The following is a 19834-nucleotide window of genomic DNA, read 5'->3' as shown; positions in this document are numbered from 1 at the left end:
CCAGAGCAGTGTTTAAAAGAATACAGTGTCCGTGTAATTATTTGGGGCATAAGCTAGCCGGGCAGGGCAGGCGGCTGGGGTGTTTGGGGACGCAGCCCTGCCGCCGCCCTTATTACTACATCTGTGTAATTATTTCGGGGCATAAGCTAGCCGAGCCGAGCCAGGCGGCTGGGGATTTGGGGACGAAGCCCCACCGCCGCTCTTATTACTACACTGCAGACACCTTGCTTTTAGTCTCATGAGACTTACAGACCCACAGGAAAAAGGCAAGGGAATAAGTTCATGCTGTTTGCAGCCACGGAGTTTGTGTTAACTTTTATAGCAGGTGTTCGTCATCTCTTGTGTCTTATCAACAATGCAGTTTTTGCTGTTTGTATCAAAATCCTCTGCACACTGTGCCTGCAACACCCTCTGCGGTCCTTACGTTTGTCTCTCTGCTTCAAGGACAGCCTTCTGACCACTCAAGTTAGAATACCTTCTTTCATCAATCCACTGTGAGATTACAGGCTCTAGGGCAGGAGAAAGGGGAATAAAATAATATGAATTGTTTTTTTTTTAAATAGTGTTCTGAATTTACCAATAGGCTCTAATGTTCCCTTTCTGGTTTTTATATGCTGTAAATTTCTTTTTCTCTGAACTGCAGTCTACTTCCCCTGTCATGCAAGGGGCTCTCTGTACCTGTTATAACCCAAACAACATAAGAGTTTAGGGCACCTGTCCTTATCTCAGCCAGTAAAAACTTAGAGACAGAACTCTCAATGCCATTTACTGGAAGAACACAGAGATACCTTTAGATCACTAGAAAGAGGGAGGGGGAATTACACCAGGTAGGAAACCCAAAGTCCAAATATAAACCCTCAGAGTCGTGGGTCTCCTTCTTCCTTGGGGATGACTTTCTCTATCCCAGACATGTGTAAGGTTTGCAGAAAAACACCAGGGTTGTTTTCTGGTCTTTCAGTTCTTTTACTGATGGAGAAGAACTGCCACCTGCCATCTGGTCCTTTGTCTCCCATGCTCTTTTCCTTGATGGCATGCATTATGTTTAAACATAAAATAGTATCTTTCTAAACATTTTAAGCCTGCTCTCCACTGTGTTAAGAGACTTGGGCACCATGTCTATTGTTTACTGATGTGTAATTACCAGCTTTACAGCATAGATTTCATAGCTGTGCACTAAGTGTTTGCTAATTAAACAGAGATGGGCAGAGATTCACATTAATTCTTCTTCTGAGCCACTGATCTCATAGCATGTACCTGTTAGTGACTCTGCTTCATTGTTGTATGGGCAAAGACAGTTGGCAAAGGTGAAAAGCACCCTTCATTCTAATTTTGAATTCATTTTTGTTATTCTTAACTGTGTGCTTTCATACATCACATCTCTGACCACTTCATAAATGATACTGAGATTTTTTAAATGGTATAAAAATGGGTGTGTAAATAATTTGGGGAGAAATTTTTTAATCTATTCTGTAAACTGTCTTCCTATTAAATATCACAGTGTACTTGTTTTTATCAAATGTTCTCTTAACTTCTCAGTAACATTTCTTATTTTTTAAAAATTCTTCCTAATGTAAAGTACCTTTAAAATGGTACTTTATTTTGTAAGTTGCTTTGGAAATTAATTTTTATAATTATATCCCAGGGCACAGTTTGCTGACATATGGCAGTAGTTTTGACTATTTTTTCTTGGCTGTAGTTGCATAACTAAACTTTTCATGTTTTGGAATTTATTTTCATTATATGCTATAGAAAATTTCAAAGGATTGAAGAATATACATGAAATAGTTGTCACAGTGTATTTCACATGCTGTAAATGGCCATTACTTCCATCTGTCTTTCTCTTTGCCTCCCTTTCTTTCTTATTCCTTCACTTGCAGCCGCTCTGTGAACTATACGTGTTTTGCCTTGCTCTCTGTCATGGAGCTCTTGTTCTGTTTCAGTTATGTCTACTTTGTCTAGACCACCATGAAGCTATTGGTTTAGTTAGATTTGATTGTGATCCTAGCCTTTAAGGGTGGAGCCATCCCGCTGTCCCATATTTACCTGCTTCCGGTTTTGTGAGACAGGGCCATTTACATTGTAGTGTGAGTTCATTCATTCAAAGTGTTGTTCATATGTGTTTAGGGCTGGCCAGGTGGGGCTGGATAAGCGATCGGGGACTCATCCCTGGAGAAGACTGATTCTCTCTCAGCAGCCATGAATTACCTGTAGCTCTTCATCTTGGGGGGTGGGTATTGTGAGATTCCTCCCATCTACATTGGCTGTTGGTGTTGTCCTTTTTTTAGGACTTATCTAGGGGACTGTATCATTGAGACTTCATGGGACAGCTTCTCTGCCATATACAGAAGACATCATCCCGCAACAGACATGCCAATCCTCTGGTACCTTAGTCATAGGGGTTGTGTTGTTGATGTAGCAGTGGGGGCTGGATATCACCGCCAGTTGTTCTCTGCATGTTGACAAGTTCAGAATTTATGTAACGATGCCTGTCTGGTGAAAAGGAAGCTTCTTTGTTGGGACACGAGAACGACACCTATTTTAGATATAACGACAGGTGTTTAGAGTGTGTGCTGGTTTGAAAGAAAAAGGATTCCCAGAGGAAGTGACACAACTAGGAAGCAAGGCCTTATGGGAGTGGGTGTGGTCTTGTTGGAGGAAGTGTGTCACTCTGGGGGTGGGGCTTTGGGGTCTCTTTTTCTCAAGCTCACACTGGGACACTCAGTCCACTTCCTATTATCTTCTGATCAAGATGCAGCCTGCATCATGTCTGCAAGCACGCCGCTATGCTCCCTGCCGTGATGACAATGGACTAAACCTCTGAACTGTAAGCCTCCTCCTCAATTAAATATTTTCCTTTATAAGAGTCGCCATGGTCATGGTATCTCTTCACATCAAAAGAAGCCCCAACTGAGACAGAGTGTAATTAGAAATTATACTGCTTTAGGGAACTAGTAATGGTCGATTCTCTTCTGCGGTATGTGGCCTCATCAGCCACTGGGGTGGACCTGGATTGATAGTACTTGGTATGCCCCCCCCCCCCCCCCCCGTGGAGTAGGACTTAAGTCTAACTTGATGGCACTTTGTTAACAGGATATAACTGCCACTATCACACCTTTGGGGATATCTCGCTGTGCTGGTCATTGTTTTTGTTCGTAGACATTACATCTTGGTGTGACAACTGGTTGTTTTTCTCCTCTGGCAGCTTGCACAGCTCTTTCTGGTATCATGAGCGGTCGTCTCCAGTGAGCAGAATATTTTTAAATTTAGACTAACTTTAGGTTTACAAGTACTTTATTTAGAGTTTTGCACATGTCATATGAGTAAATGGGAACTACAGTATAAGTCTGTTTTCTGTCAATTTTATCTGTTCAAGCAATGTTAATGACATAAAATAAGTTGAAGTTCTTTTTATCTTCTTCAGAGTTCTAAGGTCTCCCCTTCTTCTGCCCTTTGTGTATCTCAGTAATTTCTGCAACTTCGTATTCATTTCCTTGACAACATTAAGGGCTATCTTATTTCTCTGACTCTAAAACTCAATTTCCCTTAAATTTTTTGTCTTATAGACAAAAAAGAAAGAAGAGAATTGCCTGCTAAAATATGAATGAAAGAAGCCTTATAATTTAGTACTTTTTCTTTTACTTTTAAAAACCTTATTAGAACCTCCAAGATACAGTGTTGGTTTGATTGTTTAGGGATTTTGAGACAGGCTGGCCTTATGTTTTCTATGTAGCTACTGATGACCTTAAATTCCTGAATCTTCTGCATCCATCTTCCCAGTACTGGGGTATTGAGGTATGTTCTATTATGCCTCTTTATGCAATGCTACGCTTTGTGTATGCTAAGTTAGTACTAGCTCATGACAGGTTTTTAAAAAGTTGCTATTTATATATTATTTACATGTATAAAATAAATGTTTTTCCTAAGCTTTCCTTACATTCAGATCTCTATTCTTCTGAGTCCCCTTCAGACTCCAAATTATGTTTGTTTACCTATTGCCACCCATCAAGGGCTTTGTTGGCTGACTCAGAGGAGGATCAGATATGGTCTGAGGATGTGCTTTCTCCAGTGCGGAATGGTTCCATAAGTTGTGCTGTGCACACACTGTGCCAATAATTACATCACCATAGGCTATGGGTTCAGGTATCTCCCAGCTCTGAGGTACCAAAGTTGGGAGAATTCATGTCTGGCTGTGGATGAAGCAGCACTTGGCTTTCCTTTTCTACACCGTCTGCATCTAAAATGTAGGGAAATGGCTTTTTTTCCCCATCTAAAACTGTTTGGTTTTTGTTTGTCTGTCTGCTTATCTTTGGTTCATTTCCACAGCCACTCTTTGGGTCTATGTCATCCAACACTTTGATGTGGATAACCACATACCCCTCAGAGTGGTATCTTCATGTCCTCACTTGTTCCTTAGGATCCTGTTTGATGTGTTTTCTCAACATTCTGACCGTGAGCCACTGTATAATGCATTCCCTCTCAGATGACGTCTATCATGGACTGATATGTGCCAACTGCCTGCAGATCTCGAACTGTCTTTCCTACATCAGCAGCACACTCTAAATATCCTAGGGTGTCAGCATAAATGTCATTGCTTTATAGATAGCTTCCAATCTCTCTCCAAATGTGTTCCCTGCTCTTGCAATTCTCTGGTTCCCAGCACATTCACTCCAAGAATGGATTGTGGTGGCATTTCTCATCTTGTACTTCCCCTGAGACAACTTCCTTTTGTCTTATGTCATGAATATCAGCCGGACATTGTCATCTTCTGTTGACAGAGCTTTCTGTCTCACTGGGTCCCATAGTCATTCAGTCCCAAAGAGGCACACAGAGGCCTACATTAATTATAAACCGACTGGCCTATTGGCTCAGACTTTCTTATTAACTAACTCTTACACCATACATTAACCCATTATTCTTGTCTGTGTTACCACATTTGGCTTGGTATTTTATATCAGCGAGGCATTCTCATTTTGCTTCTTCTGTGTCTGGGTGACGACTGCAGACTGAGCCTTTTCTCTTCCCAGAATCCTTCTGTTCTTGTCGTCCTGCATATATTTTCTGTCTATTGGCCAATCAGCATTTTATTAAACCAATACAAGTGACACATCTTTACAGGGTACAAGACCATTGTCCCACAGCAATCTTTCCTTCAAAGTCCTTCCAGACTTATCATCTTTTCCAGGGTCTGCTTAGTGTGATTTGTTCCAACCTCATTGCCTGATGCTAAAATTTCCAGAATGATAGAGAACACAAATTATACCCAACATATAACTTTGTTTCATTGTCATTGGTCAATATCCTTAGTGTTAGATAGATTGCAGTTTGTGTTAAGTGACTTCTGAAGTTGGCTGGCTCCCTCCCGCGCACTGGGAGGTGAGGAGCTGCAGATGTACACAATGGGCTCCCAAGTGTTTGAGAAAGATAGGCTTGTAAAAGTGACCATTGCATTGAAAGCAGATTTACCTCTCAAAGAGTAATATAATTACAACATTTAAAAGACTTCTAAGAAAACATATTTTAGACATAGGAAGAAGTCTGCCTGTGGTTTCGCACAGCTGAGAGTAACATTAAATTACGTAGGTCAGTAGGAAGTCATTAGTGTGTGATTTGAGTCTCTGGTTTCCATTTAAACCATGAATACCACTGCAACTTTTAGATCTGTAGGATGTGAGGAGGAACATATAGTGAAAGGCAAAGCTCCATGTTGATTCTCTCCTTTCTTCAGGTGACATTATTCTGGGAAGGCTCACGCTGACATGTCAAGTACCAACACTCCAACATTCTAGCATCATTTTGGGTGGGCCGTTTCCCGCCACCCGGCTAGCTCTTCCTGAAATAATTACACAGAAACTGTATTCTTTTGAACACTGCCTGGCCCATTAGTTCCAGCCTCTTATTGGCTAGCTCTTACATATTGATCTAACCCATTTCTAATATTCTGTGTAGCACCATGAACTGGCTTACCAGGAAAAATCTTAACCTGCATCTGTCTGGAATGGAAGAATCATGGTGACTGCCTGACTCGGCTTCTTTCTCCCAGAATTCTGTTCTGTTTACTCCACCTACCTAAGGGTTGGCCTATCAAATGGGCCAAGGCAGTTTCTTTATTAATTAACCAATAAAAGCATCAGATTAAAAAGAAACCACTCCCACATCACTTGAGACTTTGCAGCACACAAGTGCAGTGCCTATTACATGCTCTGTGAGAAGTTAAACCACCTGCAGGATGTCTTAAATCATCCAGGTTTTAGGGGGACTAGAATAGAGAAATTTATTATCATAACATCAAGGGGGTGAAAGGTTGTTGGATTGCAATTTTCCTCTGAATTGATACATTCCATCTTGCAGACAGGCTCCTTATGATGTGCGACGTAAACAAAGCTTGCACAGCTCAGGAAGTAAACAAAACTAACAAAGCTTAGGAAGTAAAACAACTCACAAATTCCTGAAATTTGTAAAACTCAAAAGGTTCCTTCCAAGCTCACATAAGCAATAAGGACCAGCTTGATAGGAGACTCTCTGACCTGTTGAGGTATCTGCAAGTTCCTCAGGGCGCTTCAAGGATGCAGTTTTTGGGACTCATCACCGATGCTGGGTGCTGGATTTGGTTTCATTGCCAAAAGAAACCTGGTGAGGAAAGGCTTTATTTGGCTTATGCTTCTATGTCAAAGTTATTCATGAGAGAAGTCAGGGCAAGAACTCAAGGCAGGATCTCAGAAGTAGGAACCAATGCAGACGTCATAGAAGAGTGCTGCTTCCTGGATCCCTCAGGATGCTTTCTAGTATAACCCAGGACTACCTGCCAGGGGTCTACAAAAGTGGGCTGGGTCCTCCCACATCCATAGTTCATCAAATGAATGACCTACAGACTTGCCTACAGGCCAGTCTGATGGAGGAAACTCTTTAATTCATGTTCCTTCTTAGATCGCTCTAGCTTGTTCCTAGCGACCAGTTCCTAGCCAGAACACGCAGCTATGCTTTGTGGGGATGTGGCTGCTTTGAATCATCTATATGAGAGGACCAAGCAGATGCCATACCAGGCTTCTCAATCTTCTCTCAGAGATCATGCCTCAGTTTCAGTTTCCTGAGTCTGAGCAGGCAGTTTCTTAAAGAGTCACAAGCTAAGAACCATCCCCAACACCCCCAACAACGAGGATGCCTACTACATTCAGAACCAGGCTAGGCCTGAGCCACAGTCAAGAACAAGGTCTAGTACTTGTCCAGGCCCATCCTCCTCCCCAAAATAACTGTAGTCCTGATCAGCCCCTGACTAGCCCTGGCCAATTAGAATGCAATAATATGATTGCCACTTGCTTAAGCCAATCATATCTAAAATGACATACCTCCTAGGAACTCTCCTTCTGCTGTGCTTAGAATGAGCCTACATGTTCCTCTTGGGGGAGGGGGATCTTTTGCCACTTTGTTTCACTGTGTGGCAATACCCCAGCATGCTGGAATAATAAAAACGTTCTTGCCGATTGCATACGTGAACGGTGGTCTTTTGTAGGACTTCTCCAGGACCCTAACACATAGCCATGTCAGTAACACCAATGAATTTACCAGCTGACTCTGCTAGACTTCAGGGGGGTTCCTTTGGTCTGTCACTGGGACCCCATCTGTGGTGAATAGACTTCCGTTCAGATCTCCAGAGGGAAAGTCTAGAAAAAGGGCATCTGGAAACCATGACAGGAAATCCATGAAACTCGAATAGGCCAGTCCTAATTAAGAAGGACTTTCCCCCCTCCTTCTGTTTCCCAGACTGTTTCAAACATCTCTCCGGACACATACAGACTTGTGTGTAATAAAATCTGACAGGTGGCTAGTATGTAGAATGTGGTATGTTGCTGTTGGCAGGACAGGTAGTTAGTATGTGGAATGTAGTATGTAGAATGTTGCTGCTGGAACCCCCTTTATTTAAAAGGGTTTCCACTGTGCAGCCTGCAGGGACTGCTTATCCCTAGAGAGCTGGCAAGCTGCGGGGTCTGTCATGGAGACCGTATATGGTAGATTGGCTCTGGATCAAGGTGAACTGAATTTATACATGAGGAATCACTCACACTGTTGTGAGCTGGTTTCCTTATTTCTTAGGAAGCAGGCCTTTAGAGACCAAGACTGTCACGTCAAGACATTGAGATTTCTCTGGTATGACACAGATGATACATGGTGGGCTGCTGGGCCTGGGAAGCAGGGCCTTCCTACCCTCCTGACAGGCAAGACAGAAGATGGATGTGGGCGTTAACAGATCACTGGGGGCATTCCTGTCACCAGGAGAAACAATGCTCCCAAGGGTGCTTTCTTTCACGTTGTCTCCTATATTTTCCTTGCTACATACTTACATATACTTATGTGAGCCTGGTCTTTCTTTGTACCTAAATAATGACATAAAGACCTTTCATTAATTATGAAAGCCTGGCCTTAACATACGCTTTTTCCCAAGTAGCTCTTAAAACTTAAAGTAACCTGTTTATTTTAGTTTTCTTTCTGCCCCATGGCTCATTACTTCCCCTCAATTCTGTGCATTCCATTTTCTCTGTATCTCGCTGGTAAATTTCTTCCCCCACCCCGTGGGTTTTCTTTTTTTATTATTATTATTAATTATTTATTAAATATTTCTGCCTCCTCCCCTCCACCGCCTCCTATTTCCCTCCCTGTCCACCGGTCAAGTCCCCCTCCCTCATCAGCCCAAAGAGCAATCAGGGTTTCCTGCCTGTCAGGACCGCGGGGCTAGTGAAGTACTAGAGCTATTACCTTGCTGAACCAGCCTGATCTCTAGCTAATTTCTAGATATTTGTCTTTACCCACAGTAAGTGTAGTCCTTACCTTCAGTGGGAAATTTTCATTGCAACAGACACTACAGAAAATCATAACCAACCAAAATGCAGAGTTGTAGAACCCAGTCCCAATAGATAAATCTACAAAATAACTCTTTATCTAAGGCTCAGGAATCATTGTGGAAGAGGAGGCTGGGAGACTTTAAAACCCAGAAGATTAGAAAGTTTGCTGTAAGACTGTGTCTCCTGGTAAGGTCGGAAGTTATATCTATAAAGTGTCACTAACACGATTGCCTAAACATGAGCTGAACAAGGACAGCAGCAAACACATGCTAATGTGGAAGAGGGAAATCCCAGACACATGGGAGACTAGGAATCTTGAGATGGAAACAGTCTTCCCCAGGGAAGAGAAGCCCAACTGGGTATGTAATGTCAAATGGCCAATTCTGAAAACATTTTCATACAAATGACATTATAGAGAATGAGCAGGCAGTGCTCATGTATTCAGGAATATATGTACACGCATATGTATGTAATAACAATGAATGAAAAAAGAGGCCTTGTATTTGAAAGAGAGCAAGGATGGGTATATGGAAGGGTTTGGAGGGAAAGGCAAAATGATGTAATTATATTGTTCTCAAAAGTGAAATAAATAATTAAGAAAGTAGTCTATTGTTAGAAGTAAAAAATAGCATTTTGTTGGTGATCAAGGAGCACAAATAAAGATGCCAGCATGTGTTATTGGCCAGCCTTATTTTTCTTTTACGAAATGACTAAGAAGCCCATCTTTTATTTTTCTGATGTGTTATTTTTCATTACTGTGAGCCTTTTGGGTTTGTTAGTTGCTATGCTCTGTTAATTATGTATGGCTGTTAAATTTTCCATTCATGATGCCTGTTAGTGAAAAGATATTCTGAATTTTAATATGGGTGAATTTGCCTTTTTTTTAAATAGTGGGTGGTTTTAGTGTATTAAGAGGAGCTGAGGTTATATTGATAATCTTTCCTCTTTTCTTCTTATGTTTTAACATTTTTCCCAATTTTCTAATGATGTCATTTATCATTTCGCTCTGACTGTTGCCTGATTTGAAGTAAGAGGTCAGTTTTATATGTTTTTTCCCCAGAGAGAAAATCAAAATCCTTCTGTACTCATTGATCAGGTGGTTCCTTTCCTACCTAAAATTTATATAAACTCACAAAAATTTGTTGCATTTATTTATGTCGTGTGTGTGTTTGGATGGCACAGTGTGCGTGTGTGGTGTGTGTGTGTGTGTGTGTGTGTGTGTGTGATTAGTTGACAGCCTACAGCAGTTGGTTCTCTCTGTCTACCATGTGGATCCCAAGGATCCAGCCCAGGTTGCCAGGCTCAGTGTCAAGAGGCTGTACCCTCTGAGCCACCTTGTTGTCCCCAAATTAGCTGTTTTATTACAGTTGGCAAAAAATTGTGATCTCTGTCCAGGTGCACTTCTTGCTGGAATCTACAAATGTCTGGATTATTCCTTTGTATCAATCACAATACATTTTCTATTAAATATATCGGTTTGTTTCTTTTACCTAATTCTGAGTTATAGAGTTGGAGACCTAAGTCTTCTTTTTATTTATTTCCTTTAAAACAGTGTTTGCTTATTAAGTAAACAGTGAATTATGTTCAGCTGAATTTATAATACCCCTGACACTGAAGGGAACAGTAATGCTGAAATATGTTTTTCATAGAAACCCCTTCAGAGATAATGTTTCCACATTGTCTGTAGTTCTGATATACTATGTCTTTTGTTATTTATCTCAAGTTCTGCAGTGTTGTTCAGAAAGTTTGCGGAGTTAAGAAGTGATAAAGCACCCAAGGGTGTGTTCTTGTTTACTTTAGTCACAAATTAATTCCCAGTGTGGTTTTAAAGATAATCAGCAGTAGCGAACATTAAAAAGATTGGAAGTACACAGAGCCATGCTAGCCCAGGGATGCTTCCCGTGCCTGGTCTAGGGGAGTAGAGTTTGAATGGGGGAGGAAACGGCTGGTGGAGACAAGACCTGGTTGTTTTGTTTCTTGGTTATCTGGAGGCAAAAATGAGGGGGGAAATGAGTTCTCCCATAGGAGGATGGAGAAACAGAATGGATGTTTACGAAGGCACGAAACCTTGGAGATGTTTGGGCTTTGACATTAATTTAAAAGTGAGTTTGATTGAGTCATGTCCACCCCAGCCACATGGTAGGGGGCAGAGGTCTTTTTTTTTCCTTTCAAATTTTGTTTTGCTTTGGGGGGAAGTTGTAAGGGCAGACGGCGGATGTGGGGAGAGATGGCTGGGATCGGGATGCATGATGGAAAGACCATAAAGAACCAATGGAAGTTAATATTTTTTTAAAGTAACTTTAAGGCACCCCAGTAAAAGTTCTGTAGAACTGCCTGAGCAGGGCTTTGCTAACTCTAGCTCTGACCTCCCGCTCACCAGTCCCACACTTCACCATCCCGCACTGTCTTCCTCATTTGTCTCACACTGCGCTTGCTCAGACTTTCTGTCCCACCAGACTTTGCACTTGTGGCCTCACTGCTCTGGAAGCAGTCATGTCCTCTGGGTCCCTCCCCACTATCACTCCTTTCCGAGGTCTTTTCCTAAAAAAACTTTCCCTGCTCCCTGGATCATATCCCCTGCACTGACTTTCTCTGGCTTTGTGAATGTATAAATTGTCTTCACTCGAGTGGACACTTTGTTCTGAGTCTTCTACAGTCAAGAAAAGCAGTTGCCTTGTGACTGGTTAGTGGCAGGCTTTCCCACATTGAGCAGAGGTCTTTGCATGCAGCTAGTTCTCCCTGAGTATTTGCTGAATCAGTACAGGAGTAAGAAAGGAACAAGGCGACATGGACACAGGGCTGCGTGTATCTGGTTTCACTGTGTTAGTATTACCCTGAAAATCTTGTAACACGAATCTTTGAGTTTCAGTTTACCTGTAATTTGGGAACATGCGTATGTGTGATGATCAGTAAACAATGCATGAGGAATGGGGAGTGAAGGGATATTAGTTCTCTTGAGTGTGTAGCTCTGGCTGTATCCTTCTCCCCATTCCCTCTGCCTTGCTAAAAACCATTAGATTATATCCCTAAAGCTAGCCTTCAAGGTCTATTGCCTTATTTGGTCACTTCTTCCTCTTGAGGCTGACAAACAAAATCCAGCAATTGGAAGCCCCTTTTATTCACCTAATTAACAGGCCAAATTAAAGTTAAGCACTTCATCCTAACACTGGGTTTCCCCTTTTACCTTTATAAACTGCTATTTGCCTTTGTGCCACATCTGCCTCCTCTCTATACAGATGCAGTCCTTATCCCTCTGGGACAAACGTCCCTGCTCCTTCCCTTGTTCTGTTTCCCTTTTCCCTTGTCCTCTATCTCCTTTACACTGCACCCCGCACCCTTGCCTGTTCTAACACAGACCCCATTTTTGTTATGAATGACCCCTGCAAGGTCATTTGCTGCTGTTTTTCTGCCTGAGTCAGAAAGCAGTCACTTTTAAATTTTCTTCTCTGCTTAATAAATGATCCATCTCTCTGTGAAACCATGTGTTTGGATGTGGTTTGTGCCTAATCCAGTGTCTAAAAGGGAGCCCCACTGTGTGGGAGTCCCCTTCAGGGAGCATTTAATATGTATTTACAGTAACATTATAGATTAAATTTTGAACTTAAGGACTTATACATTTTGGGCAATCACTCACCAAGGAATGACATACCAAGCTCCAAGCATGATATACTGTTAAATTCCATCAGGATACCAGGTCCAGGTAGCAGTTGGTTATTCTACACTGGGCAGGTACATAACATATGAATCCTGTGAGGGCAGCAATGCAACAGGTAGGCACATCGCACCACCTAAAACTTACCCTGCTCAAGAGTGATTTTTCACTGTGTGCTGTTCCGAAAAATGTTTTCGACTCCATGTTTGTTTCTTCACCTTCCTATGATGTATCTCATTCATCCATCCCCGAATTTAAAAACTTAAATGTTAAAAACCAAAATCATGACTCAACACCCTATCATTTCCCAGGAAATGCAGTGGGAAAACAAAACAAGAACAAATCCAACAGAGAAAAAAAACATGCTCCTTGTTTGCTAGAAAATTACAGATGGGAGTGGGACAGTTATTAAAGAAAAAAAGCACTTAATGAAAATGAAAAGATGAGAATCTGGAGGCAGATGAATGACTAAGCACGGCCCTGTCTGCTGCTGGTGCTGCTGTAGCAGAATATTTACCTGTAGAGGCTCCTTCCCCTTGGAGCTGAGGTCTGAGGAAGAATGGGGAGAGAATGACAGTGCATAAAAAGATGCTCACGGGGGTAAGGACTGATGTGCGACATCCTTCTGTATATATGTTGATTTTATTGGTTGATGCATAAAGCTATTTTAGCCAATGCCTTAGCAGAGTAAAACCAGGTGGGAAATCCCAACAGAGATGTAAAGAAAGAGTAGGTGGAGTCAAGGAGAACGCGTGTAGTTACCAAAGGAGAAAGATTCCCAAACATTACTGGTAAGCCCCAGTCTGGTGGTGATGCATAGATTAATAAGAAATATGTTAATTTAAGATGTAAGAGCTAGCTAGGAATATGCCTGATCCATTGGCCTAACTTAGGTAGACAGGGAAAACTAAACCAAATGCTGGGGAAAAGAAGGGCGGAGTCAGAGAGATATCATGTAGCCCTGCTGGAGCCAGACAGCACTGTAGCCGGTAAGCCACAGCCATGTGGTGATACACAGATTACTAGAAATGGGTTAAATTAATATGTAAGAGTTAGTCAATAAGAAGCTAGAGCTAATGGGCCAAGCAGTGATTTAAATAATATGGTTTTTGTGTGATTATTTGGGTTCTGGGTGACTGGAACGAGCAAGCGGTCTCCTTCCTACAGAGCAGGGTAGAGGAGGGATGACTAGCACCACTTTGAGAATGCTTCTTAGAAACCTACTGCTGTAGAAGTTTCCTGAAAGATAGCATATGTTTACATATGTATTATAGACACACACACATATGTACATATACATACATATATAGTTTAACTTGAGTTTCCCTTTAATTGGGATACCCCTACAACACCATAAGCTATTAAATAAAAAGTCCAATGCCAAAAAGGCTTACTCTTTTCCAGATGTTGGTTCATGAAATCCCATACAACCTCCTATATATGACAGACTACTGCCATTTATTGTCATTGCTCTTGTATGCTCTCCAGAGCTTGACAGTAAGATCACATACATAAGTCATAGGATATGGATAACGCAAGCTGCTACTTATCTAAAAACTTCATCTGTGTATTTGTGTTTGTTTTATTTACTTTTATTTCATGGTGTGTGAGGTGTATGTGTGCTTTTGTGTTTATGCACATGTACTACAGATGCATCTACCTATGTGTAGGCCATTGATTAGCACTGAGCATCCTACTGTATAGCTAGCTCATTCACCAACTTACTTTTCCAGGTAGGGTCTCTCACTTAACCCTACTGGAGCCATTTAGTGTTATGATATATATTGGTCTAGGAAACATCTCATTTTTTCACTTATGTCTATCCTTATTGGGGATCTGACACGTGCACCAGCGTTGAGTTTAGAGAAGTGTGTGACTGCTCCTGGTGCTGGGTATCTGAACTCAGCTCCCAAGCACTTTACCTCTTGAGCCATCTCCCTAGTCCCAAATGCAGTGTTTTCTGGAGTGAGTTTGCACTTGCTACTATGAACTCAGATTTACATGGTTCATTTACAAGGAAATTGAAATGACTTCTTTCCCCCTCGTGAGTTTGCTTTCCTCCTGGTGTTTTGCACACTCCGTAGATGAAAAAGAGCCAGTCCTGATGATAGAACACTAAATCATTTCATGGCAAACGAACACACATTTACAGAAGTCCCCATTGAAGGCAAGTATGTTAAGCCAATGCCTGCTCTATTTTTAAACGAGAACAGACAGAATGACTAAGTAGATGCTGCCTAGATCAAGACATATTGTGCACCAAATGGCTCCAAATGCTTCCCATACTTTCCCAAATGTTTCTGTAGTGCTTACTATCAGGCAGAGTCTATGCATTTTTACTAGCAAATAAAAGGTCAACAACATGGACTGGTATTTCCTTGGGAGGAAAGCAGAGATTATGTGTTGCTCTCCAAGGGAGCATAAAAACGACAAGGGCCAGCTCCGAGATGAAGATTTGCGTTTCAGTATATATGCTTGTGCTTAGAAACTAGTCAAGTCAGCAGCCATGATCAAACTTAGATGTATCTATACAGACACCACTCTGCCATGTTGCTGAATAGGACACAGTCCTAGCTTTGGTGGAGATAAGCAAGGACAAATGAACCATGACTTTTTATGGGATACCCAGGACTGGGTGTGTATGCCAAATGGGAAGAGAAAGTTTTATATTTTTTTCTGAGATAGACATTTTAACAAGAATTTCTAAGGTTGTATTTACATATGCCAGGACTTGGAAGTCATTTAAGATGAAGGAAATGGCCTTAATATATTTTTTTGGTAGTGATTCTCTGGGTATCTCCTCTCTTGGAGGTAGTAGAGGAGCTCAGGAGTCTTAGGAGGTAAGATACTTACAAGATTCACAGCTTCTTCCCAAGATTATAAACTTGTAATCAATATCAGAACAGGACCATCTCTGGATCTTCCTGAGAGTTGTTGGGGGTGGGAGAAGCTCCAGGATCCAGACTTTGTGAGTTGTCATCCACACTGCGGTGAATGTTCAGTGCTGCTACAGCGTCGGAGTTACCCACGCGCCTGTAAGTAACACCTCACCCATGTTTTTGTAAGTAACTGAAGAAACTCACCAATTCACCAGGCTAGACATAAGTGGAATCATTTCTTTGGTCTGTGGTCAATGCTGTATCTGGGATAAATAGAGATGGTTTTCTTGTCTCTCCAGGAAAAGTCACAAAGGCCATTGTACAAATGGAAATGAGCGTCTCCTTGGAGGGTGTGATGTGTGTCTAGTGTGGTTACTGCTATCCAGTTTATGGTCTTACTTCAGAGAACCTCTCCTTATCTAGGCCATAGGTTGCAATGCTGCAAGAGGATACTTGTGTCCTATCAAGGACCTGGATGAGGTAGAGGGTTCGTGTCAAGTAGGGCAATTACCACTAGAGCAAAACACTTTCTGTTTCTACTGAACCACTTTGAGAAAAAAGGCTCCCCAATAAAATGTTACTCAGAGATAGAATTCTTCTACTGATAAAGCCACTGCTTTAGAGAGAGTCTAGACTTACAAAAATGAATTAAAAAGGACATGGTATGTGATGTGGTCATTTTTAACCCCTAATGCATAAGAGGAAAGGAAATGACCTATTACAATCATATTCTGACACTTGCAGTGGGAGTCTTATAACTCCAGGTTCTGAACAAGTTGTGAAATTCTCCATAACTGTCACAATCTCAGAAAGTACCATCCAGCTAAGGCTGTCCCAAGTCCTTTTGCTAGTTTTGCATGTGATGTATCAAAGCTGATATGAAAATAATAAGGATGAACACAGCCTAAAGATATTTTAGATTTTTTAGTAGAAGTCCATTAGTTTCCTAGCACTTGGTGTTGGCTTATCTGCTCAATGGATCTCTGACCATTTAATTCAGTGTGTATCCCCCTCAGCAGATTTGGGGATGTGAGTTTAATTGTGACAAACCGAAGACATGATGCTGCTTATAATTGGTGCTGGCTCTTAGTAACACAAAGAGTCAGACACAGAGAGAGGCAGCAGAGTGGACAGACCTGTATCAAGGATCTAGACCCACAGACACAGCTGCAAAGGCTACTCTGCAGTGTGTTAATGCAATGCTTTGTAGTAGGCAGGACGTGGTGGAGATCTCCACGCATGCCTGACGTCTGCCTCATTAGGATGTTCTAAGCCTTGTGAGCTAAAAGGACCACACTTTGTAAACCCTTATCAATTTCATCAATGACATAGTTGTTGTAGCTCAGGAACCTCGGCAAAATGAGAGGAAGTATGAGGCATTTCTGAATAAATAACAGGTAGTAAGGTATAAAGAATAAGTCAATGTACCACAAATTAGCTATCACTGTAACAGAATACCCCAGAATGATTACTGAAGAAAATGAGGTTTCTTTAGAGCATAGTTTTCAAAGTTCAAAGGCATGACATTTCATGTGGGATTCCCCTCTGTATGCTGAGAATAGAGGGAAGAACAGAGCTAGGTGGGGAAAACTAAACTGAATGCTGAGGAAAAGAAGGGCAATGTGGACAAGAAGCCATGGAGCTGCTGCTGGAGACAGACATGCTGAAAGTTTGCTGGTAGGCCATGACCTTGTGATGATGTACAGATTAATGGAGATTGATAAACTTAAGATATAAGAGTTAGCAAATAAGAAGCTAGAGCTAATGGTGATTTAAATCAATCCAAGCAGTGGCTTAAATAATATGGTTTCTGTGTGATTATTTTGGGAGTCTGGGTGACTGGGAAATGAACAAGTGGCTTCCCTACAACAGACATTTGCATCAGTCTGGTTCTGGTCAGAGCCCCAGAGAACAGCAAGAACATACTTCAGGTTGAGTACTTACAGTTTCATCCAGGAAGCAGATGGGGGTCGTCATTCTCCTATTACTGTAATCCTTTCATGAAAAGCTCAAGGGGGACTCTCTCAAGCTCCTCATGAACTACAGTTCTCCTATGAGGGCTCACCTCCCAGCATTCCTCACGGTTTAAATTCAGAGAGCCTCTTGGAGACGCAGCCCTTTAGAACCATGCTACACTTTATTGCTTTTTTTTAATGGACCCCCCTGCATGTAAAGGAGTAGAATGCCCTGCTTCAGTGACACTGATTGGCCATGGGACCTTGGAATGTGAACAGATGTGACCAATAAAACATTTGGTAGAGAATGTGATTGTTCTTGTGGGGTTGGTTGTGTCTTTGTGCTTCTGTTCATGAGAAGAAGATGGCCAAGTTACTCATCCCTTCATAGTCCTGGAGCTCCGAATTTAGCATATGTAGAACATATCTGAGTCCATTTTGTGCCACGACTGTGACCTGCAGCCAAAACTGAAGATCATGATAGGGAAGGGGGTGTGCAAACCACGAGTTTGAGAACTACTGGTTTTCCCAGAGAATGCTGACCAACATACTTGGATCATCTTTGTTTTGTAGCAGTTTCCTTTGAGATTAAAACCTTCCCTTTTGGAGGGAAGATGCTTAACACCCAGGTATTGAAAGGAAGTTGAAATAAGATATTTTAAGACAAGATGTTTTTGGAGAAGAGAGTCCTACAGAGGGAGCCCATTAAGACACAGGATGTTTATAAGAAGGTAAACATCAGGGTGTTCCAAAGGGAAGTAAAACATTCCATCCTGCAGAGAAGATTGTTATTCTCAGGAAATGAAAAACGCAAAATAGCTTCAGGAAGTGGCTGAAATTAGCCAGATTCATTAGGCTCCTCCCTCCACACGTGTATATAGCATTACAGATTGCTGAGATACACTCCGATTTGCCAAGTTGCCTGAAAGGTGTAGAGATCAGCTGAGCTGCCTTGAAGAGGCCCAGACTAACTCAGTTATTTTATGAGCAGGTTTTATGTGTCAACTTGACACAAGCTAAAATCATCAGAGATGAAGGAGCCTCAGTTGAGGAGATGCCTCCATGAGATTGAGCTGTAAAACATTTCTCAATTAGTGATCAATGGAGAATGGCCCAGTCAGTTCCTGGTGGGTGATACCATCCCTGGGTTGGTGGTCCTGGGTTCTATAAGAAAGCAGGCTGAGCAAGCCAGTGAGAAGGATACCTCCATGGCTTCTGTGTCAACTGCTCCAGGATCCTTGTCCCACTTGAGTTCCTGTCCTGACTCCTTCCACTGAAGAACAGTGCTGTGACATCATATCCAAATAAACCTTTTTCTCCCCAAGTTGCTTTTGGTTATGATGTTCCATCACAGCAATAGAAACCTTACTGAGATTTAGTTATCTACAGATGATACTCTTCAACTTTTTGAGTGGCCTACAGGATATGTAGTGTGTTCTGTATTTCCAGTTTTTTTTAATGGTTGCCCATTCTGGGGTAGACTTTTGGTGAGTCATTTCTGTTCCTGTAAATAACCCCTCATCCATATTCCTGTAAGTAGCAACAATAAAACTCAATGGCTTATCAAGCTGGACTTTGCCCCTACTTTGGTCTCTCTTTGGGTCTGTTGATAGGACCTCAAAGTTAGCACAAGACACCCCCAGACAAAGTTCTCAGCACAAAGGAGATCTTTTTGTACCAGCAAGACAAAGGGCAGGGAATGAGAGACAAAGACAGGAGATAGAGGATGAGGGAGAAGAGGAACAAGGTAGAGGGGGAAGGAGTATTTGCTCCAGAGGGACAAAGGACTGTCTCTGAATAAAGCAGAGACAGAGGTGGCCCATAGGCAGATGGTATCTTATAAAGGCAAAAGGAGCCCCTACATTAGGATGGGCTGTTCAACTTTGGTCATGTCAATTAGGGTAACTCAAAAAGAAGTTTTTGGTTGCTGGACTTCAATTCTTTGATAGCTGTATCTTGGTGATCAGTCAGCTTCAGGAGAAGGAAGCGGCCAAATGAGGAGTGGACCTTGGTGGCTAGCTTTAGGAATGTCATCTAACAGTCTTTGTCAAGGCAGAGGGAATGGGGAATGAGCAAAGCCTGCAAAAGCCATGTTTGCCATGATCGGACCTGCTAGAGCTCCTTCTTCCCTGTCTGAGGTGAGTAGATGTTCTGTTCACATCTCCCTAGGGTCTTCTGTAAAGATGCTTCAAGAAGAACGAGTATAATTCTGTAAAACGTTACTGGTCAGTTTTGTGCCATGCTCCAGCATGTGCATAAAGTGAAGCCAGCAGTAAGAAGTCCAGCTTCCTTACCTACCTTGTAGGTGTCTTTCCCTACATGGAATCACTCCAGAGCGCTCTAAGATTGCAAACTAAGCAGAAAAGGCTTTCTTTCTCTTAGTGATTAAAATCTTAATTTATTAGAATTATGCTGCAAGACAGAGTATAATGAATAATCTTGAAGCTCAGAAAAAATAGACCCCAAAGAAAATCAACTAGTTCTCTAATTCTTAAAAAATTTCCCTTCTAATCA

The sequence above is a fragment of the Microtus pennsylvanicus genome, chromosome 4 (genome assembly GCF_037038515.1).
Source record: "Microtus pennsylvanicus isolate mMicPen1 chromosome 4, mMicPen1.hap1, whole genome shotgun sequence".
NCBI classification, from domain to species: Eukaryota; Metazoa; Chordata; class Mammalia; order Rodentia; family Cricetidae; genus Microtus; species Microtus pennsylvanicus.
This window is presented reverse-complemented; position numbering follows the sequence as displayed.